Source organism: Microcebus murinus, chromosome 22, assembly GCF_040939455.1.
Source record: "Microcebus murinus isolate Inina chromosome 22, M.murinus_Inina_mat1.0, whole genome shotgun sequence".
NCBI lineage: Eukaryota > Metazoa > Chordata > Mammalia > Primates > Cheirogaleidae > Microcebus > Microcebus murinus.
Window position 1 is genome coordinate 32,797,050 of NC_134125.1, and position 8,170 is coordinate 32,805,219.

General features: G+C 51.3%; 1 pseudogene; it reads right to left on the minus strand.

The window, feature by feature from the left end:
- Positions 1-4,411: 4,411 nt before the first annotated feature.
- On the minus strand, positions 4,412-4,530 carry LOC142863701 (uncharacterized; annotated as a pseudogene).
- Positions 4,531-8,170: the final 3,640 nt, after the last annotated feature.

Here is an 8,170-nt window from a genome sequence, read left to right on the forward strand (position 1 = left end):
AGCCTAGCTCACAGCAACCTCAAACTCCTGGGCTCAAGCAATCCTACTGCCTCAGCCTCCCGAGTAGCTGGGACTACAGGCATGTGCCACCATGCCCGGCTAATTTTTTACATATATAAATCAGTTGGCCAATTAATTTCTTTCTATTTTATAGTAGAGACGGGGTCTTGCTCAGGCTGGTTTTGAACTCCTGACCTTGAGCAATCCACCCACCTCAGCCTCCCAGAGAGCTAGGATTACAGGCGTGAGCCACCGCGCCCGGCTTCTTTATTAGGTTTTGACTAACTAAAAAAACTAAAGAAAGGTTAAAATTTGTATCCATATAACTTTATCACCTTTAAATTTATTTAATGTCTATCTCTCTCTTTGTTAAAATTATTTTATAGTGGTTTATAATTATATATACACAAATACTTTAAGCCTTTAATATTTGACAACCTTTCCAAAACTTAAATTCTAAATCCAGCCTTTTGACCTTAAACTAGCTTTTTACACATTAAAATCACCAAAAGTCTAAGACAGACTTTAAATTTATTTTAATGTGTCAAAACTATCCAGGGAACATTGTCAAATATAAAATGGTGTTTAACTTTCTTTGGGCTGTACTTATAAGTATGTTATTAATATACTAATATTATAAAATATTGACATGTCTTAATATGTGTTATCAGTAATAATTATAGTTATTAAGTAAAATTGCTATATGTCACAAAATAACCAATTTAGACTCTCTGTAACCATGGCTAGTCAAGTTTTATCATCTTTTAAGTAATTATTTTTCTTTAATTCATCTCAAAAAATAGTTCTTTCTGGCTAAGTCTAATTTTGGCTTCTTCAAGTAAAGGCCATAAAAAGGACTGACAAATCCACTTAAATACTGGTTTCTAAGTATTAGAGATTATGTATACTTTAAAAATTATGTATACCACTAGACTAAAACAAAACAAAGTTCCAAGACTTTAATTAAAAATTTAATATGACCATAAGTATAGCTAATTCAACCCTCATAAAATAGAACTAAATTTTCATATAAAGACTCTTTATTTAAAACATTACTAATTCTTTTGTTTTGTTTTCTAGAGTCCTAACAAATTTTAGGTAATTAACAAGTTTACCTAATCTCTGAGACCTTAAAACCATAAAATCTGCAAAAGCCTTGTTCAAATATCCTCCCTCTGAGCCCAGGGAATATTGCAGAAGAGGGGGCGTGCCAGATTATAAGGGCCAATTCTGAGGGATGGAATTAGTTTAGACCCTCCAAATAAAGGAGGGACACACAAAAAATACTCTGTCTTTTCAGGCCACATGCTGCAAATAGCCATCCCAATCATAAAAGTCTTTCTCTGCTTCCTATAAACTTAAAATAATTTTTATCAGTTATAAATTTATCCAAAAAAAATATAATAAATAATTTATCAGCCACCTTACTATAAATTACTAAATTTCCTCCTTAGCTTAATTGTTAATAATGCTTATATTTTGTTACAAGTTGTAGGTAAATTAGTCTTATAACTTTGCCTTTAAAATATTAAAAATCAAATGTTTCTCAAGTTTAATTTATGCCCTCCTCAAAATATTATACCTATAAAGACTAATTGTCCAAAAAAAAAATTACATTTATTAAATTCTAAATTGATATCAGTTTTATAATCCTCAAATAAAATTTACCATAAAGTTCAATTGACTGTTAATACACAGGGTAAACACATTATAAGTCTGATTAAAAAAATATAATAATGCATAAAAAAAATTATTTTTTTGGCTGGTTAGGCTGCTTGCTACCTTCTAATTCTACCTATAACTCTAATTATGTTTCCTGTAAATGCTATACCAGATACAAGAAAAAAAAAAAAATCAATCAAAGGCCCAAATCATAATAGCTAAAAAAATAAATCTGGTTCAGTTTTTTCAGAGTAGGCCCGAGGCCTGACTCTATCTAGCCCCCTTTAACAATTGGCTATTAAATCAAATAGAGTCATGTCCCTCCCCTAAAATATAACACCACCTATTTCACAACACCATGCGACCAGACAAACAACTCTAAAAATGAGCCTTCCTAGCACCATAAAACCAGACATCTCTAAAAATGAGCCTTCCTAGCACCTTGAGACCTCATGCTAGTTATTAGCCTACATATACATTCCATAAAATAATCTTTGGCCAACAGGGGGAACTAAAGACTAAACTCTAATTTTTTGCTAAAAACTCCTTCCTAAGAAGGCCAGCTGGGTTAGGCTGGCAAATGGTAAGGAGGCCAGCAGGGTTAGGCTGACAAAGGGTAAATTCCCACTAAGCGGCTTTTGTTAACCAAACAAAGCAGTGGTTTACTTCCTGACCTAATTCTGGTATGGCATTAACATCACCTAAAAAATAAAAAGCCCCTGTCTTAACTCAAGCATCCTAGCAGATGCCTATCATAAATTTAAAATATCTTAACTCAAACATCCTAGCAGGCGCCTATTATTGTAAATTTAAAATGTCCTCCTGTCTAGACCTCCCAGAGTGCTCATACCCTTATCTTAAAGTAAGCATATCCTTCCTGGTCTTCTAAATAAAGACTAACTCTCTCAGCCAATTGCCAGCCAAAGAATCTTTAAACCCACCTATAACCTATAAGCCCCCGCTTCAAAATGTCCCACCTTTTTAGGCCAAACCAATATATGCCTCTCATGTATTGATTTGTGACTTTGCCTGTAACCCCTGTCTCTCTAAAAATGTATAAAACTGAACTGTAACCCAGCCACGGCGAGTCCACTTGCCCAAGGCCTCTTGGCAGTGGCTCCGGGTCATGGTCCTCAAATTTGGCTCAAAATAAATCTCTTTAAAATTATTTTACAGAGTTTAAATTTTTTTCCGTTAACAGTGCAGACACCCACCGGACCGTCAATCTCAGTTTTCGGATGTTTTTGCCACTCTAAGGACCTGCAGGCCAGCTGGGGCTTCTGGCAGAAAGAGAGCCCCGGAATCCAACGTGGAGAGCTGGGTGTACGTCCCCATGAGGAGGCGGTCCCCACCTCCCCAGCTCTCCCCTTGCGGGGAGCGGCAGCCCCGGGGCCTCAGAGAAGACACCAGGCTGGGCCCCCACCACACAGCGGGAGCACGTCCCCCGCAGGCCACTTAGCTAAGGCAGCCAGTGGATGGTTGGGTTGCGCGAGACGCTGGGGCAGCCCTGCTACCGGGTTCCTGGGAGGGCGTCCTGGAACCAGCGTCCACACCAAGCCCTTGGAAGGCCCAGGCGATGGAGGAGCCCCATCAGGCAGGGGCAGAGGACGGTGACAGGTGACAGGCCAGGCGGGAAGGAGTCAGTCAGGCAGGGGTCGAGGAGGAGACGGGCTGGGTAAGGGTTAGGGTTAGAGTCAGGGCACAAGTCACAATCGCAAAGACCTGGAAGCGACCCGAGTGCCCATCGACCCACGAGTGCATAAATAAAATGTGGCGCGTGGACACCACGCAGTGCCATTCGGCTATGAGGAGCAGCGGTGAGAGGGCACCTCTCGTGGTTCTCCTGGCCAGAGCTGGAACCCGTTCCAGTAAGCCAAGTATCCCAAGAATGGACACACGAGCACCACGTGCTCGCGCTCACCGGCAAATTGGTATGAACCGATGGACACTTAAGTGGACACAGAGGAATCACCTTCATCGGGTGGGCGTCGGGCGGGTGGGGGGAGGGGATGGGCATACACATCCATTAGGGATGGGGTGGGTGCGCACCGACTGGGGGATGGGCACACTTGAAGCTCTGACCCGAGGGGGGAGGCTGGGAGAGGGCAACGTACCCGACCTTAACACTGGTACCCCCACAATACGCTGGAACAACATGAGAGGTAAATGAATAAGAACACAGGGGGGAGGGGGGCACGGGCAACACATGTCACCTGAATACTTGTACTCCCATCATCTGCTTGAAGAGAGAGAGAAAAGAAAATGCAATAATAGAGATAGGAGACACTTTTTAAAAATAATGAATCCGAAGAGAAAAGTAAAAGGAGGCCTGTGGAGCAGGTCTGGGTGTCACTCCGGATCCCCCAACATCAGGTGCCACGACCAAAGATTCCTACGTGGAGCCCATAGAACCCCAAAAGCAACGGGACGAGTTCTGGTCACATACTCCCTCAAAATGACATCCTGGCCTTCTTCTGGAACTCCCTCCCCTCTCAGACTCTCAAGGTTTCCTCCAGCGTGTCGGTTCCCACAGACCAGACCTTCGGTCTCACACCTGACAGTCCAGATGCCACGCATGCTGCCCTGTGGTGGCGATGTCATGGCTTGGGACAAGAGGAGGCCCCACGGTGCGGGCGGGGGCGCCAGGCACCGCGGCGGGCGCTGAGGGTGGGGGTGACCCCCACCCCGGGCCGCCGCCGCGCTCCCAGAAAGGGGACAGAACAAGAGGCAAAAAAAAAAAAAAAAAAAAAGCCTACCGCACCCGGTATTCCCAGGCGGTCTCCCATCCAAGTACCAACCAGGCCCGACCTTGCTTAGCTTCCGAGAACAGACGAGATCCAGCGCGTTCAGGGTGGTGTGGCCCTAGACGGCGGTGGGCGCCCCTGCCACCCTCAAGAAGCCGAGCCTCTCTGCGCTTCCCCGCCGCCTCCTCCCGCCCCAGGCCCCGCGCCGGGCCGGGACTGTTGAGTTCGCCGGCCGGGTCCGGCGGGCTCCGAGGGACAGGGGTGACGGGCGGGGCGGGGCAGGCCGGGGTGGGGGGCTGTCTCTCTATACACACCCACACACACTCACAGTCACTCACACTCACAGAAGATGCGCCTCCACGGCTGGACTGGCCAAGGTGGAGACCTTCCAGCCCCCCTCCTCTCCTCGCCTGGCCTCCTTCACCTACCTGCTGCCCACCCCCAGCGAGTCTCCGCCACTGCCACCACCACCTCCGCCGCTGACTGCGCACGCGCGGGGCACTGGCCCTTTGACCCCAGCTAGGGGCCGCCCTCCCCCACAACCCCTTTCAGCTGTGCCCCCCCCACCCCCCGCCCTGTGGCGTGGGCTGCCACCTATTCCCCCAGGCCAGGGCTGGGGCACAGCACAAGGGGGAGGGGAGCGAGTGTATGGGGCGTCTCCCTCTCGGGATGTGTCCCATGGGTGGGGTGGGGTGGCGTGGTTTCTGGGGTGCTGAAGAAATCAGTCCCCTCCATCTCCTACCTCTGGAAAACGCCCAAGCCCTTGGAGAACTGCCCGAACCGCTACCGTGGGGGCCGGGACCCTCCTCTGTGTCCTCCTGTGGCCCAGTCCAAGGGCCCTGGGCCTGGCCAGGGCTGCATTGGACCCCAACCACACCGGTGTGTGGACTCGCGAAAAATCGGCGAGTAGATATTGGATTCCAGCTTCATTGAGGTCATTTCACTAATGAGTGCACCGGAAAGAGTTTCCTAATCCATCTGTGAGGGTGGCAACTGAAGGAGAATTTTAAAGCTGACAGAATAGGAGAGGAAAGGCATAGGAGATTTCCACACCCAGTAAGGAAGCCTTTCCCGAAATGGAAGAAAGAAACGAGCAAACAGAGACACCAGTAGCCCGCCCAGATCAGAGTCTGCCCCTGAGAGAAAGTACCCTGACCAGGTTCCCCGTGGGTGGGTCACAAGCTAGCGGCATTCAGAAGAGCCAGGCCCGCAGTCTGTGCGGAAGACACCTGCACTCGGGTGTGTGTGGCGGCACAATTCACAAGCAGCTCCAGATGTTAATCCAAGGAGAAGCCAGGGAGTTCCCAACGCCCCAAGTGTCCTCAGCCCACGACCGGCTGCTGTGGGAATGCGAAGCCCGGCTCCCGGTCTCAGAGTGGGACAACCAGGAGGTGTGATGTACACCCCGGGGTTCCCAGGGTGTACATGACCCAGGAGGATCAGGCTGAAGCTGGGACTTGGCCTCAAAGTGTCTCCTCGCATGGCCACGCCCTTCCCCTTCCTGCTCCTCTACTCTTGGTGCCCCTCCATCCAGGGGCCAGACCTTAACAGTCACCTGCAAGAGAATCCTGGTCCCAAAGGAGCCTTCTGGGGGACCCGTGCTGAGAGAAGTTGTGGGCATGGCCCGCTGGGGCTCTGCCCGACTCAGGGCTGAGAGATGCAACCTCCCAGCTCTGGGTCCCTGCAGGAAGTGTTGGCAAGCACAGGGCCAGTCCTCCAAAGGCCCAGGTGCAGGGAGCCCAGGCCAAGCAGCCTGTGCAAGAAGCCACATGCCGTGCCACCCCGGGAACAGGACTGCAGGTCACGGCCCCTCCCACATCCTCCTCCTCCTCCTCCTCCTCCTCCTCCCCCCCACCCTGACATGGCCCAGGGCTCAGAGACACCTCAGACTCTTGCTACCCAAAGTGCAAAGGGCATCAGTTGCTCCTCCAACCCCCCCGCCCAGCAGACCACGTTGTCCAGCCAGCCCCCGGGCCTCCCTGGGGTGCCCAGCACAAAAGTGCAGACAGCCACCGGACCCTCAATCTCAGTTTTCGGATGCTTTTGCCACTCTAAGGACCCGCAGGCCAGCTGGGCCTTCAGGCAGGACAGAGAGCCCCGGAATCTGACGTGGAGAGCTGCGTGTACGTCCCCATGAGGAGGCGGTACCCACCTCCGCGGCTCTCCCCTTGTGGGGGGCGGCAGCCGCAGGGCCTCAGGGAAGACACCAGGGACACTTAGGTATGGCTGCTCGAGACTGCTGCGGCCACCCTGTTGCCGGGTTTCTGAAGGGCTTCCTGGAAGCAGCGTCCACACCAAGCCCTTGGAAGGCCCAGGCGACGGAAGAGCCCGTCAGGCAGGGGCCGAGGACGGTGACAGGCTGGGCATGAAGGAGCCGGTCAGGCAGGGGCCGAGGACGGTGACGGGCCGGGTGGGGAGGAGGGAAGGAGCGAGTCAGGCAGGGGCCCAGGTGATGGCCCGGGCGGGGAGGAGGGTGTCAGGCAGGGGCAGAGGATGGTGATCGGCCGGGCGGGAAGGAGCCATTCAGGCAGGGGCCCAGGACAGTGACGGGCCTGGCGGGGAGGAGTGCGTCAGGTAGGGGCAGAGGAGACGAGCTGGGTAATGGTTAGGGTTACAGTTAGGGCACGATTCACAATCGCAAAGATGTGGAAGCGACCGAGTGCCCATCCATCCAGGAGTGCATTAATAAAATGTGGCGCGTGGACACCACGGAGTGCCGTTCGGCTATGAGGAGCAGCGGTGAGAGGGCACCTCTCGTGTTCTCCTGGCCAGAGCTGGATCCCGTTCCAGTAAGCCAAGTATCCCAAGAATGGACACACGAGCACCACGTGAGCGCGCTCACCAGCAAATTGGTACGAACGGATGGACACCTAAGTGGTCAGAGAGGAATCACCTTCATCGGGTGGGTGTCGGGTGGGTGGGGGGAGGGGATGGGCATACACATTTATTAGGAATGGGGTGGGTGCCTACCGACTGGGGGATGGGCGAACTTGAAGCTCTGACCCGAGGGGGGAGGCTGGGAGAGGGCAACGTACCCGACCTTAACATTGGTACCCCCACAATACGCTGGAACAACATGAGAGGTAAATGAATAAGAACACAGGGGGGAGGGGGGCACGGGCAACACATGTCACCTGAATACTTGTACTCCCATCATAAGCTTGAAAAGACAGAGAAAAGAAAATGCAATAATAGAGGTAAGAGACACTTTTTAAAAATAATGAATCCAAAGAGAAAAGTAAAAGGAGGCCTGTGGAGCAGGTCTGGGTGTGACTCCGGATCCCCCAACATCAGGTGCCACCACCAAAGATTCCTACGTGGAGCCCATAGAACCCCAAAAGCAACGGGATGAGTTCTGGTCACATACTCCCTCAAAATGACATCCTGGCCTTCTTCTGCAACTCCCTCCCCTCTCAGCCTCTCAAGGTTTCCTCCAGCGTGTCGGTTCCCAAAGAGCAGACGCTGTGTGGATCTGGCCGTATCCACACACCCACGGGAGACAGGCAGGCAGGGCGCTGTGTGGAACTGGCTGTGTCCACTCACGCATGGGTGACGAGAAGGCAGAGCGCAGTGTGAAACTGGCTATGTCCACACACCGACAGGAGACGGTCAGGCAGGGGTTTGTATGGAAGTGGCTGTGTCCACACAAACACGGGAGAAGAGCAGGCAGGGCGCAGTGTGGACCTGGCTGTGTCCACTCACCTATGGGAGACGGGCAGGTAGGGCACAGTTTGGAACTGGCTGTGTCCACTTACCCAGGAGAG